Source organism: Cheilinus undulatus, linkage group 19 (genome assembly GCF_018320785.1).
Source record: "Cheilinus undulatus linkage group 19, ASM1832078v1, whole genome shotgun sequence".
Classification (NCBI taxonomy): domain Eukaryota; kingdom Metazoa; phylum Chordata; class Actinopteri; order Labriformes; family Labridae; genus Cheilinus; species Cheilinus undulatus.
Genome location: NC_054883.1, coordinates 5,984,714 through 6,000,275, shown reverse-complemented (window position 1 = coordinate 6,000,275; position 15,562 = coordinate 5,984,714). Strand labels below are relative to the sequence as shown.

The window sequence follows — 15,562 nt, the reverse complement described above, 5'->3', positions numbered from 1 at the left end:
GATCTCTGCCGCATGAATCCCGGACAAATAGTTAGTCCATTAGATGAGAGCGTTTTTGTCAGTCCCCCCGTCTCAGAGATATTTCCTTGGAGTGACGAGTCACATTAGATGCCAGGAGGAAGAGTAATTTCTGTGTCACATCCCTTTAGCCCGACCTCGCTGACAATCACCAAGAAGAGGGCGTTCTCACTAAAAATTAATCACATTTGCCTTTTTAATGGCGTCCCTCGACCCTCTGCCAAGAATTCACAATCATCTTCCAGCCTCGTGTTTCTCCGGCAGCTTGGTATCTCGGGCGGTGACAAAGTGATTTCAAGGAGTGTATCAATACTTACATCACCCCTCTGGCCCTCACTCTTCACTGTTGACACTGCAGCACTCGAAGCCAGGCCGAACTGGCAGAAGGCCATCCACTTCAGAGATAAACAAGAAGAGATATGCAGCTCTGGGTTTAAGGCTCAAATACATCATGTTTTCAGATAATAAATTATTGAAAGGAGCGCTCGCACTGAGAAAAATCTCAAAGTTATTCAGCGGGGATGTAAACACCGGAGAAAACCATAACTGTAGGTCCCAAAATCTATGAAAAAAGCAATATCATTATTTATTACACAAGTAAATAAAAATGTGGACTGTGATATTTGCACACTGACCTACACAGTCATTGAGGGAAATATTGAAATCTTGCGCCTCCACCGTTTCATGATTTTATGTTTATAAATAAATAAGTGCGATTGGTCACCATTTACATATGTCAGTGGGTTTAAACAAATTTTAAAGCAATAAAAAGTGTCAAAAAGATGCTTACTATGACGATTCAGGGTTAAACTAATTGAAAAATACAGTTTTTTTCTCATTCCTTAAAAAGTGGTGATTTTGGAGTTAACAGGTTTTGGCCTGATGTTTTTCCTCTGAACAATGAAACAATGTTTCAGATACTTAATTCTTCATGTATATCTTTTTCATCTGGTTACTTTATTCACAGCATTTATTTTTTAAATGTTTATTTTTAGGGCTTACATTTGATTGAATTAAGGCCCATAATTAGTGCATTGTTTTGCACTGTTTTGTATTCCATGAATTAATGAAATAATTCATTAACTGTGTGATTTATTTTCCTTTCCTGCATACTTTAAGCCCCTGCAGAGTCTCCCTGCAGCCACAGTGATGTAAACTAAGTCCACTACTGCTCCTCAACATCTCATTTCACTTTAAATACTTATAGTGGACAAGTCAGAAGTCATCACCTTGTGTTCCCAAACATTTACCTTTACTGTTCCCTTATTTGCTTTTCAGTCCATAACAAGCTCCTATTCTCTGGTTAAGTTCATGTTATAATTATCTAATCCACCCACAGATTAGGGCTGGGTGATTATGGCAAAATTAAAATCATGATTCATTTAAATTCTTTACCTCATTTATGATTATTCCACCCCCAACCTCCAACTCTGTCTGTTCTGTAAATGTTTCTATAATTTTAAAACAAATAACTGAAAGGAACATACAAACATTAATGATTTATGGTTATGTATTCAAACAACTGACATCAAAACACACATCAGTTGAAATCAAACTGATGTTCATGGTCCAGACATGGCCGTCGAATAGACTGGGTGGATCTGGCACCATGTAGTTCCTAGAGCAGTTTCAGCAGCTGTTGTATAAAAAGTAGAAAATAAATGTGCTGCTCACTGTGCACAGCTGGCTGAGTTTTGGCGGACTGGATGGGATGATCAGGTCTTCTGATCAGGGTTTTCTTGTCATCCCTCGACTGCATTTAAAAACTAAAGGTTATCGTGCTTTTGAATATGTGGCGTCTACTCTTTGGGACTCTCCTCCACTCCAGTTGCTTTCAGCTGCTTTGGCAGACGCTTTCAAAAAGGAGCTTAAGACACATCTTTTCAGTCTGGCTTTTGAACATCTAAAACATATATTTTTATGCTTTGCTGTTTTTTTTTTTTTTTTGTTGTGTTTTCATTTTGACTGTTGTGAAGCACTTTGTGATGTTGTTCTGTGAAAGGTGATATAAATAAAATTGACTTACTTATGTCACATGACTAGTAGCCTACTTCTTCTTCTCTTTGGATTTCCAGCAGGCTACATGCCTTGCGACACCTGGCTGACTATCACCGTGACTACATAGCTGGTGGTTTGTTTTTTAGGCGGTGGTGAAGTAGTAGAGAGAGATATTACAAGGGAAAAAACTGAAATAATTGACACGGCAGGTTTTCATTGGTTAGTGGCTCAGTTTTGATTATTTTCCGATTAATTGCCCAGCTCAACCACAAACCTTATTTTCTCTTGCAGTAAAAGCAGGTCTGTATCCAAACGGGAAGTCAACTACCCTTAGTTTAAGACACATAAAAAAATCCAAAATCAAACAAAAACAGTCATGAATGCAAAACAGTGGAATATAAAATGCAACAAAAGTTTTCATATCGATTCACTACAGAAATTCTGAGATAAACTGCAGTTAAAAATGCTTAAGGTTTTCATGATCAAACTAAAAACTACAAATATCAACATGATGGGTCCAGATTTTGTGATAATACTCATCTTACTTATCATATTTTGGGTGGAAAAATTAAAGTAACCTAAAACATTATGATACAATGAAATGACAATGCTCCAAATAAACTGACTGAATTTTTATTCTGTTTTTATTCAACATTACTCTGCAGTTAGATGTGAATGTGAACAATAACATGTGAATTTGATTTCTGCAAAACCTGTACATTAAATTGAATCAGTGATAATTATCAGTAGCATACAGATACATTTTTTACTTGTTTAATTTTTTTAACAGAACTGAGGGGGTAAGAAATAGCATGGTTTGTGTGCACAGAAGTCCTTAAACTGTGTCATTCTCTCAGAAAAGACAGGAACAGTTTCTCCTGCCATCAAATATTCACACAGACTTGTAATTCTTGTGAGTGAGGAGCCCTGTAAAAATGACTGGGAAACAAAACACTTGTGGTAAAACAATGTTCTGAGGACATTCTGTCAGATTCCTCTCTTTTTTACAGATTTCATCACTGAGCTGCTGTGGCGTAAATGCTTTAAAACACTTTGACATAACATGCTGCGTCCAGAGACCCTCTGCTCCTGAATAATGAATCTGCAGTATGTTCTGAACAGCTGTCTTCTTGCAAGAAGTTTTTTTTAAAGGTTTTTGGTCACATTTCCCAGGTCTTCTCTAGGAAACTGCTATCATTTGAGATAATTCACCTTTTTTTCTTCATCACAACAAGAACACCTGACCAATCAGTGATGCCCTAACCCACAATAAACCTCTCTGATTGGCCAGAAATCAGAGGAGTCACCTGCATGCTCCATTCTTGCTGCCCCCACTCTTCATATTTAATTCAGAGGTTGTGTATTTCTTTATGATTGCAACATCTGTTTGCTCCCAGTGCCAGCTCCCTCTGTCAGCCACCCTCTGTTCAATAATTCCTGTCCTGACCCCTAAGAGTCCCTGACATCACAGCACCGGCTGCTGTTCAAACTTCGCTGGGACCAGACACAAAGGGACAGGTGCCTGCTACCAAATCAGCTGCTTTATAAACCTGCATCATCTAAATCACCAGGTCTGCTGGTGTTGTATTCAGTCAGGTGAACCCGCTCTATTTTAATAAAAATGGACAGGAAACACATAATACACACATTTTGAAGATATTTTATCATCAGTCTGAGGCGTCATTTAAAATATGACTTGCTTCTGTGTAGTTTTAGATTTACAGTAACAAAAACAAACAACAAATGACCATTAAAAATCTGCAGCATGTTTGCATGTCATCAGATTTACTATTGTTATTAACACATGGAAATAAGACTTAAACTGAGAGAGATTTTGAAATAAAAACAACATGGTGGCAAAATAAAAAAAAGGTCTATATCTAGGACAAGCAACATCCTGAGGCTTTGGAAAGTTGACGCCATTATGAAGTGTACAAAAACTGCAGCTCCTCTAGTTTCTATTTGAGGCTTGCTGCAAAAAGTAAAAAAGGTTCCATATCAAAAGAGCATATTTAAAGTCTAGTAAACAAAAAAGCGGTTGTTTTTTCAGTAACTCATCTATTTTGATTACCAAGGCTGTAACCCAGGAAGCTAGGCTTCACACTGGATAAATTCCCACAGCAGCCTTAAATGCACAGTATGCAAAATTCTGCCGCCAGGGGAGTCCCAACCAAAACAATAACATAATATGACAAGTACAGACCAGCGCTGCTCAGCTCTGCTGTTTGCTCTGTTCAATAAAAATACCACCTCGTGTATTTACTTAACAGAAAACTGGAGTTTTGTTTTCATTAAGAAATTTGTCCACAGCATCCATTTGGGTGAAGGCAGCGCTAGAGTGCGTGCACTTCCTGATTCCACTTTCAGCCGGAACCCAGAAGTGCCTTGTTAGTGCATTTCTCTGTCATCCTGACAAACTCCTGAGTGAAAACAAAATGTTCTTTTCTGTTTAGTAAATACGCCTAATGAGGGGGTGTTTTTATTGAACAGTCCTCAGTTCAAGTCAAGAGGTAGTACGTATGTAGAAGAAGGCAGCCGAGTTGGGCAGAGCTAAGCAGTGCTGGTCTCAACTCGCCGGAAATGCTGAGTGTGGGGGGTTCTATGTTACAGCGGTGAGTTCGGACAGTTGAACTTTCAACCACGAAAAAAAGACAAGTTCTGCTATAATTTTAAAAATAAAGAATTTCTCTGTCTTTCAAAATTTTAGGAAATATCTAAGATACTGTAAGAACTCAATTTCAAACAACATAAAACACAAGAATGGTCACTTTTTAATTATATGAATTATTATATGAATTTCAGCGCAGACATTCTACATACTGCATCTTAAAGCTGTCAGCTTTGTTTTATTTGTTTATATCATTTAAAATAGGCCAGCTACATCACAAACTAGTTAAGTTATACGAGTTTCTTTCAGCTGTAAAGAACTGAGGGGATAAGAAATAACCACAAGTCAGTGTTGGTTAAAGACCAACGCCATTGCCGTCACTGGGCTTCATATTGCCTTTACAGAAAACAGTCAGTGATGTCACTTAAAGTATGTCCTGTGTTATATATAGTTAAAAAGGAAACCAAGTCACTTAATCAAGACATTTAAATCAAGTAATATGAGCCACCTTTGGAGCAATAAATACTTTTGGTATTTGGTTGCTCTCTGTTGAGAAAGTATTAATAATTTGACCTTTTTTTTTTGTAAAACAGTTTGGCTCTATTTTTCAGAAATGTCTTCAATAGGAACAAAAGATGTTGTGCTGCAAACTTCAAGATTTGGTGTACTGGTGAGTATTGACAGACATAAGACTGTGCTTTAAGTTGAGGCAAAATAAACTAAATAGTTTAATGTGTATTATAATGAAGGGACATTTATTACAGTGCACAAGTGGGGCTCATGAATGTGTTTTAATGAATTTTTCGCAACAATGGAGCTCCATGCCAACGGAGATAATCTAGATTTAGGTACACAAATGACACTGGATAGTGGCCTATATCAGCGGTCTGCTCTGACATTGTCAAAATCAGATATACCTATACATCATTGTAAAAACATTATTTGAAACATAATGTATTAGAGCCACCTAAAAGGTCACATATTTAGCCCTTTTCAGACAAGTTTATATTGGTTTTAGAGGTCCCCAAAACATGCCTGTGAAGTTTGTTGCTGAAAAAAACACTCCAGTATTGGATTTTTGCATGTCTAAAAACCCCTCTGTTTCAGCCCTGCTTAGAACGAGCTGTTTCTGTGGCTTTAAATGTTGATGAGCTGTCTGACTCCGCCCCTGATCACACCCCTCTCAGGAAATGGATGTGGTACTACCGATGTTACAACGCTACAGACACTTTGATCCCAAGTTAAGGACCTGACAAGGGTTCGAACCATCAATCACCCAAACCAAAGTCAGCAGGGTAACCCACTGAGCAAACCAGCATCTCAGCTGGCATCTGAGAGGAGGATCAGGAGAGGAGGGTGTAACTTTCCTCCAAGCAGGGAGGGCTAAGAATAAAGGTTAAGAACTACTGGCCTTTATGTAAATACTTTAAAGAGTTCATCATTTTTATGATTAACTAGTTGTAATAAAGAAACTGCCTCTAAAAGCACATGTCTTCTTTTCCTGGAAGGTGTTTTAATCTTAAATTTTGACCATGTTTTGTAATTATTATTTGTGAATAAACACTGGCTTTATACCCTAAGTAGAGGCATTGCATTGACTGTGACAGCTTAACCTACATCTGATTTACAGCTTGTCAACACTTGTGACTGATCAAAGCATTTTGTCTGCTTTCTCAGTGTGATTCTAGTTGTCACAGACACTGAAGGTGGTGGGGTCCATAAACAGATGCTACCCACTGACCTTAGAAAACATGGCGGAGGGGCCAGATGTTCGGATGACCTCACAACCTTGGGACCAGCTGATGTGGCAGTGATGGAGATGAGTACTGGCAGAGGAAACTGATCTGGTGGCATCAGAGGTTCTCATTTTTCCCACTTTTTCTATGTTGGTCTTAACCCCCAAACTGGGCAATCCTGGAAGGCAGGGAAAGATGGAGGACAGAAGAGAAAAATGTAAACACAGTGGAGAAAGAGAGACAGCGAGAGGGAGGGAGGGGGGACTGGTCAGTGGTGCTGACGGTTGTCAGAGATGTTGAGTTCAGCACAAACCTTTGCCAGAAGCCATCATGTCAAGGCTAAGTTAGCTGAATGAACAAGAACAACTCCAGGCCCTGCCACTTTAAATCTCGCTCAAAATTCAACAGCTGTTTCTTGAACGAATGCAGATGCAAAATAATGATAATAACGCCTACTTACAGCTCCTGCTTAGAAGTAAACAATGCGTCTTGACCACACCCTGTGCACATGGTGTCTCATTAGCTCTGCACTGCTGTAGCTCTGTTGGTGATTTAAATTTAGAGCCAGTGAGAGGTTTTAGTAGGGTTTGATAGAGGGAAAAAGGAGCATGAAGAAGGTGTTTAAACCTATACAGTATCACTGAAGAACTAAAAAGCTTCTATTATCTTTAAATATGATACATATTTCCAGTTTAATTTCTATTAGAAAACCAACTAGCAAGTGGACATGGTTGTCAGGAACAAGCATCACATCCTCCGTAATAAATATCTACAGTTGCTTCAACATCGTTTCTCCTCAAATCATCGCCTGGGCTTGTCTATTCTGGCATCTGAAATTCTTAACATTTTGACTGGGCGCATCTTGGCTCCAAGCATCTTCACTCAGCTCAGAGAATGTCTTTGTGCCAAGGCCACAGCCTGTGGCAGTTTTCCTAGTGACAGATGAGCATGTCAACATGTTTGTGTGAGTGCTTGTGTGAGGTGAAACAATAGGCCTCATAAGCTGTGAACAGTGCTGTTAGGGAAGAATCTGGCATTTTATGCAGTGACCAATAAACAAATGTATTGATCGGCTATTGTTGCAAGTATACATCTGCATACATCTTAATGCCACACTGCAGAAAATGTGCAGAATGATGAATATAAATAGTGACTTGACAAACATCTCTTTTTTTTAACTGGCTTTGGTACACAGAGTTTGGCCTCACACAGATGGACTGATAGCATGCACTTGTTGTAATTACTTGCCGAAAAACAGAGTTATATAAACATGTACTAAGTCTGTAATTCCAAAAAGGCATTTATGAGCAAACAAAAGTGAGAATTTGGTATTCTATGCTATCAAGATCTCCTTAACCTATAACTGCATAAAGCGTGAATAGAATAAGTGTTGAGCTGCAGCAAAAGAGAACTGCGACATGTGGATCTAAATCCGTCTGTCCTGTCTCCAGGCCTGTTGGCAAAGGGCAGCTCAGCTGTAGCAGGCAGATTGTGTGAACAGCGGACTACGAACATCTCTCCACAGGCCATACCAAGGTGTCTAATCCAGGAAACACTGTGAACATACACCCTGTGGGCTCCCACAGTGAATTGCAGAGCCCACATCACAGAAAAAACTGCACCAAATACTCCATCTTAAAAATATCTAGACAATACACCAATATAGCCACATAGTCGTTCGTAGTTTCCTTTACTTTTTTAGTTGTTTTGAAGACTTTAATGCAGTAAATGATAAAAGCCAGTTCAACAAAATAGCTAGAGTGAATCTCTGCATAAGTAAAGTGAGTTACTTAAGCACAAGGCAATCAACAAAAACACTGAAGAATCGGATGAAAACAAGTGATTGTTCAAAGTGTTTCTGAGCATCCAAGCAGAAATGTTTCTCTGTGATATTCATGCAGGAAACAAAAACCCACTGTGATAAAATTATAGATAATATATTTAAACATTTCAGCACTTTACCTGAAGAAATATAGCCAGCTTGTCTAGGAGTGTCTCTGCTGTCCAGCACCTGTCATATCGGCTGAGTGTCACCCACGTCACAGGGTGTCGCGCAATGACAGCTCCCAATGTCTGCAAAGATGAAGCCTGAGGAGGAAAAAAAAACAGGACAGATCGAAATTTCATCCTCAGAAGTATATCAAAGTGACTCCTGTCAGCATTGCATCAAAGTGGAGAAACAGGAACTGTTCATTTCTACAGCAGAGAGTGGGACTGTGTGGAGGGGGTTTCTGGGGGAACCGGGTGGGAAGGTGAGGCTGTAAATTATGTCGGGTGACTTAGAGGAAAAATGATGACAATGAAAAGCACCCTGTCAAACTCAGCCTTTTTTGGATTTATGACAGCTGAGTCAAATACGTCTCTGACAGAGCGGCAAAGTTGACTGTTGAGACAAACGAGTGATTTTAAGGAATCTGGTTCTCTGGTGTCAAAAGCAACAATTAGCATGTGAACCTGATGTGACCCTGAAAGTCTACTGTTCGCAGTGGATTTTTTATTTTTTTTATGTTTTTTTTTCTTTTCTTTGTTTTATTTTCTTTTTTTGTCTTTGTTTTGTTTCAATGTTTATTTTTTTTTTTCTTTTTGTTTTGATATTTCTTGTTTCCTTTTTATTGTTGTTGGGTTTTTTTTGCTTTCTTCTGTTTTTGTTTTTGTTTGTGTTTGTTTCTGTCTTTTTTCCTTTTTCTTGTTTTAAACTTGTTTTTTAGTTTTAAGTTTTCTTTTTGATTTTACTTGATTTTGTTTTGCTTTTTAATTTGGTTTCTTGTTTTCTTTCTGGTGTTTTTTGTTTTGTTCATTTTTGTTTTTCTTTCTTCTGCTTTGGTTTTGTTGTCTTGTTAAAACTTACTTTAGTTTTCAGTTTGTTTTCTTTTCCTTTTTGTTTTTAATTATTTTTTTTTAGTTTTCATTTTGTTTTCCCTTAGTTTAGCTTTGTGATTTGATTTCTTGTTTTCTTTCTTTCTTTCTTTCTTGTGTTTTGGTGTTTTTTTATTTGTATGACTTCTGCTTTTGTTTTGCTTTGGTTCGGTTTTCTTTTTGTTTTAACTTGTTTTTTGGTTAAACAAGTTTGATTTGATTCTTGTTTCTTTTTTTATTCAATTTTTTGTTGTTTTCTTTTCTTTTTTTTTTAGCTTTTTTCTTTATTTCATTTTTTTGTCATTGTTTGTTTACTTCTTGTTTTGTTTGGGTCTTTTGGTGAGTAGTCTTATCATTAACTTGCAGTTTTTGCTCCATGTAACTGAAATGACAAGAGTGGTAAATCTGAATAACTCCATTCGAGTTTCTAGGTGAATAAAATGTCATAAAAATGTAAACTGCTGCAGAAATAAAAAAAAGAAATACACATCAATGGTATCACAGTTTAAAGGTACAGTGTTTAATATTAAGTCTAGCAGCATTAAGCGTAAGAAATTTGGTATAAATGAAATATAGTATTTCTAAGTGGGTAAGTATTAAACCACCTGAATATATAAAGCAATTTTACTTTTTATTAACTTAGAATAAAGCTTTAGATACATGCATATACTGTAGAAGGTCCCCTCCATGAAGTCCATCTTGGATTTTGCATCTTGCATGTTTCCACAGTACCACAGAAGGCTCCAAATAACAGAAACTACCACTGGTAAACACAGGTACCATCAGAAGTAAGCATTGCAATGTAAAAACAGACTGTCTGATGTTGCTGATATTTCCAGTTTCACATACTGCACCTTTAAACAGAGTGCTAATTTTTGTGGTCAAGAAAACAAGTGCAGAAAGCACCAACATGATCTCCACATAACACAAAACAACATAGACAGTTACCATGGGGCAAGCCTTTTTACCTAAGCAGCCTGGATAAAAAAAGTGCCTCTGTTCATAGAGGCCTGTAGTGCTAAGAGACACAGAGATATGACTTGTGCAGTGATGATAAATATTAGCAGGCTGGAGGCTAAAAGAATCCAAGGCAACCAAAAATCTGTTTCTGTCCCAGGGCCAAACTCGGCACTGCACTGTGGGCCACTTCTGATTTCAGCACTAGCTGGTGTAACGCAACCAGCCATGCATTAGCATTGGCCCTCCAGTTAGAGCTGGCTCTTAGGATCCTGTCACCCGAACTTATCATACATTCTCACACACACAGACGCACGGCCAAACACACACATGCAAACATGCAGCTCGTTTGCTTCAGCAATAATGCAGACACTAATCGGATACACACCAGTCTCTTTCTATCTCCGTTTTTCATCCTTACCGAGGCACATAAATTAGAGATGTTTTGATACTTTTTTTACACAACAGTGAACACACATGAATCTGAGAATCAGCAGATACTGAGTACAGATCCAGTACCAGCACTAGACTTAAGAAATGACAGCTGTTTACGGCTAACCCTGTATTTATGTGGTTTGATTGCTTTTGTTTTTGTGCTGGCTGGCTCACAGAATGTATGAGAACTCATTTATTTGGTGTTTGGCAGTCAGTCATAACTGAGGAAGATATGTAAGCAAACATATCTAGCAGACAATGAAATGGTAAGGAGAACATGTGTTTGATGCCTCTCCTAGCTGTTTTTGCCTGAGAATGTGGGAGACGCTGATTTTTAACTTGGGAAACTCCTTTATTCAGCCGTTTCACCGTTGTTAGTACATGTGTCTTTAACATTTAATGCTGGATTTTTAAAATAACAGACCAGAAATGCTCGCCTAAAAATTAGCCACAGTTAGCATCAAGTTTAGCTACTGCAGAAACAGCTTGGCTTGCCTATTGATTTAATTCTCTGTTTAAGTATCTGAGGAGCAGACCGATACTGCTTTATTCAGTGTAGTTGTTACTAATGATGCATGCACTGTTAGGGATGCTGTGCCTTTGTTTGCCAAGGAAACATCATAAAATGACAGTCTTTGCTGCTCTAAGACAGACTTACAAGTGAAAGTTATGATACCCAAATGAAAGCAGCTTGATATGTGAGCTTCCATTCTTAAATGCACAGTAGGTAAATACTGCTGCCAGAAGTTTCTAAATCAAAACAATTATGTCTTCAATTATGACATAAAGCCCACACAAACCCTACGTTGAAACTACTTAAGTTGTAACTTCAACATTGTCATCCTTCAGTTGCACAACCGAGACACAAGGTTCACTGTAACTACCCAAACATTCAGACTAATCTCATAAATCCCTCATAAATCAGAGACATCTGACCCTCTGGAAAGGTAGGAGCCACGACAGGTGAGCACTTTCAGCACCACAGATAGTACGTGTGTGGATCTGCACTTGTATGTGTCAAAGGGGCAGAAGGGCAGAGTGAACAGAGTGTGTGTTCAGTAATTTATCTTGATTACATTATTTCTCCAAAAGTAAACCAATAACTATAAATCCATGTAAAGTATATGCGTTGGAATCAGTTGATGTCCATTACCTTTGCAATATTTCTAGTACAGACAGCAGCCTGATGAGAGGATGAAAAAATCCTTGAATGATTGTGAAGCTCTTTCAGGTGTGCCTGTGGTTTTTTAACCCATTTCTGTGGCTATGGCAGCACATTTAACAACACAAAACTCAATACTTTGTAGCGAGAACACAAAGCGACCTCAGTCCATCTTAACTCAGACCAGGGAGCAAATGGAGGAAAAGGCCGACCTTTTCAAGTGGTCTCAGTCCTGTAATTTGATCTGCACCAGAGTTAGGTGTTCAACTTTCATACCAGCACAAACGAACTGAACTGAATCTTGATTCAACTGAAACAATCTCCAGTTTGTTTGCAAACATGTTAGATGTGAAAGCACCCTCAAACTAAGCTGGGTCTAAACTTACACATAGCTGTTGCAACCAATAGCAGCACAGCTCACTTTGACCCATCTCCGCTGTTCACGTCTTGCTTTTAATTTAGGACTCTGTTCATTACAGTCGGCAATCCATACGGTGTTTTTACTAAACCATGACACTGCATTTTGTTTCCACATAATAAGGGACGAAAGCTGATATAGTGGCCTTCTATGCTGGGAGCTTTTCAAAAGCATTTTGGGATCACTCGCAATGCAAATCAGGCAATCCACTTTTAACCGCTTCTCTCCCTCATTCTGCATTACTGGGGTGAGTTTGGGTGACTGAACTTGTCATCAATTACAGACACGATTCGTCACTGTTGTCCACAATAATTGTCGTCGTTTGTTCCGTCCGCACATCTTTTTCCATGCAGCGTGTTGCCATTATGTTTGCAAAACGTTTTCTCAAGCTGAGATGATTGGGAGTGAGCCATCTGTCATTCACACTATCTCTGTCGAGGGTTGCGCATGCTCAACCGTGATTCTCAGGAAAAGAAAAAGAAGAAATGGCGGCGCCTGATGCAACATCTGCACGTCCTAAAACTTCGAAAGCCAGGGAATATTTCACTCTGGATGGTTCAAAAAGAAAGACTGCTTATAACATATGTAAAGCAGATCTTACATATCACGGGAGCACATCGGTAATGCACGAGCATTTGAAGAGACTCATGAGTGATGCAGCAGCTCAGCTAGGTAATGTCTTTACTTTTTATGCTAGCGAACGTTGGTCATCAACTGGTGATGTCGTCCTGGCTTTGAACATTAATGTAGCACTGCAGTGCTGCAGACAGAACCCCACACCTTTCCCTTTTTACTTCTAACTCAATAGTATAACGTTATGGTGATGTTTTCTTCCTCATCCCATTTTCTATCTCTGATGTTAACACGCTACATAGGGAGTGATGCATGTCACCTCTTTCATAGGGCCCTAAGATTTCTGGGTTAACGAAATCGCGGGATTGGGCAATAAAAACAGAATTTACAATTTAACGCGGAAAACCGTGGAAATTGAATGAATTTGACTGAAATGCTGTGTGTTTTTAGAAAGAGAAACGTATACCCGTGAATATGTTCCAGGAGAACACTAAAGCAGGGCACAACTTGTGCCTCTCTTAACAAACACTCATCCCGCCCCCTTCTAAACAATAACAGCATGTCAAAGCAGCTGCACAAAACACCAGCAAACATCACGTAGCTCAAGACAGAACAGTACCGTGCAACTTAATGCTGCACTTTCAAGAAAACTCATCCGTGCCTCAAGTTATTTTCTCTTACCACACCGGAGAGTGACAGAGAGAGAGAGAGAGAGAGAGAGAGAGAGAGAGAGAGAGAGAGAGAGAGAGAGAGAGAGAGAGAGAGAGAGAGAGAGAGAGAGAGAGAGAGAGAGAGAGACAGAGAGAGAGAGAGAGAGAGAGAGAGAGAGAGAGAGAGAGACAGAGAGAGAGAGAGAGAGAGAGAGACAGAGAGAGAGAGAGAGAGAGAGAGAGAGACAGACAGAGAGAGAGACAGACAGAGAGAGAGACAGAGAGAGAGAGAGAGAGAGAGGTGTGTGTCAGTGCAGAGGCACACAGCTGAAGTCAGAACTTGAGGACCTGCTCACCCCTCAGAGGCTTCAAACTCGAGTTGGACGGACTCGAGATTTTATAACGTCCCGTAGTCTAAATGATGTTACATTTGTGTAACAGTTAGCTTAATTATTCCTCCTGTAGATATTGTAGCTCCCTTTTGTTGCTTAACGAGCAAACACACGTCTGCATTAACGTTCCGGTTCGATATGAGGCAGACGGACAGCGAGGATGGAGAGAGACGAGGAGAGAACGGTTACAGCAGGAGTAGAACAATACAACATCAAACTGCATGCACTGTTACAGACTGAGAGAGTAAAGAAAAGTTCAGGTAACAGGTTTTCTTTTAATCATTTAACTTTAAAATGACTTTCTTATTAAGTTACTATCACTCTGTGTTTTAGAGAACAGAAGGATTTCTTCATTTACATTATAAACATCAGTTAGGATGTGATTAAACATGTGGATGTGTCTTGGAAATATCTGACTGTTACACTGGTTATATTTATTTTATATCAGGGTTATCCAAACTGTGGCTCCTGGGTCAACTGTGGCCCTTTATCATTAAATTTAAGGTTATTTCTATTTAATTAGTGAACATTTAAAATATTTACATAAACAAGACACTTTTTTATGGTAAAATTAGTGAAAACGTTAAAAAACAGAATTCCCAAAAATTAAAACAGAAAAAAACAGAATTTGAAAAAAAATAAATAAAATGGATTTCATAGGGTCCAACTTTCACTACTTTTCATCACTGAAACAGTGGAGCAAAAGCAAAGAAACAAACATTAATTAGGCTTTACATCTGTAAAAGAAAATCATTCAACCTTACTTCAACACTAATTATGTTAAAAGCTAAGACAAAAATGTTGCTTGAATTGAAAGTTTAATAGTATGAGAAAATAAAGTGTTATTAAATACTTTTTTGAATGATGAACTCTAGTTTTATCGTTCCAGTAATCAGTGACGAGTCGACTATAGGAATAGTTGTTAGTTGCATCCCTAATATCAATGACAAAAAATAACTGTGGTCCATTACAACAAGGCAAAACACAAACACAAAACATGAATGAGATGCAGCAACAGAAAAGAAGCTTCCAGCAGCATTTCCCACTACATTATGTAGCAATCTTTTACGCAACATCCAGTGTTTCTATGGCAACAATAAACAAGTTGTGACTCTTATGGTGTCTCTGTCATGGCAGGCACAATGACATGTCACATCAACACTCATCCCAATACAAGGGATGTGCATGAATTTTCATGGTGTGAGCATTAGAAGAATACAACAATACACTCAACTCACTGTACATACCTATCACGACACACTACACCATTTACAAAGACATCAGCTCAAAGTCAATTAATAAATATATTCCTCTTTTTTAATAAATTCTAAATAAAAAACATCGCCTTTACAATTTTCTATTTATGAATATATAATACTTGAATATTTAGGCAGCCATTATAAAAAGCTAAACTGATAAGTGTTACTGCTCCAGCTACTGACAAACAAGAGAAGCCAAAAAGCAGATATTTCTCTGTGTAGGTCAAATAAAAAAGTATGAAATATACTTTTTAATTGCATTGCAAGGTGTTATTAAATCCCTAGCTCTAACATCAATAAAATAATTCTACCACTTAAATGAGGACTAAAATCCCTCATATTTCAGACGACAAATCTCTTCATAATCTCTGCCGGACAAATACACAGCAGCTCTCAACACAAGCAGCACAGACTTCACTCTACACGACATAAAAGCCTGAATCTCCCTGTTTAAGCAGCCGGTCCATCTCTCAGCACTTAGAGGGGGGCCCGAGCTAGCA

General features: G+C 38.4%; 1 long non-coding RNA gene across 2 annotated transcripts in view; it reads right to left on the bottom strand.

Annotated features, from left to right (window-relative positions):
* The window catches only part of LOC121527432, a 67,099-nt gene that overhangs the window by 13,103 nt on the left and 38,434 nt on the right, over positions 1–15,562 (bottom strand). The window contains exons 9-11 of one of the 2 annotated variants that reach the window (XR_005993401.1): positions 8,323–8,448; positions 6,366–6,538; positions 2,857–2,955 (exon numbers count right to left, since the gene is read on the bottom strand). This is a non-coding gene — a long non-coding RNA (uncharacterized LOC121527432). Of the gene's footprint in view, positions 1–2,856; positions 2,956–6,365; positions 6,539–8,322; positions 8,449–15,562 lie in introns of those variants that run through there. The other variant, XR_005993400.1, reaches the window with a different exon arrangement.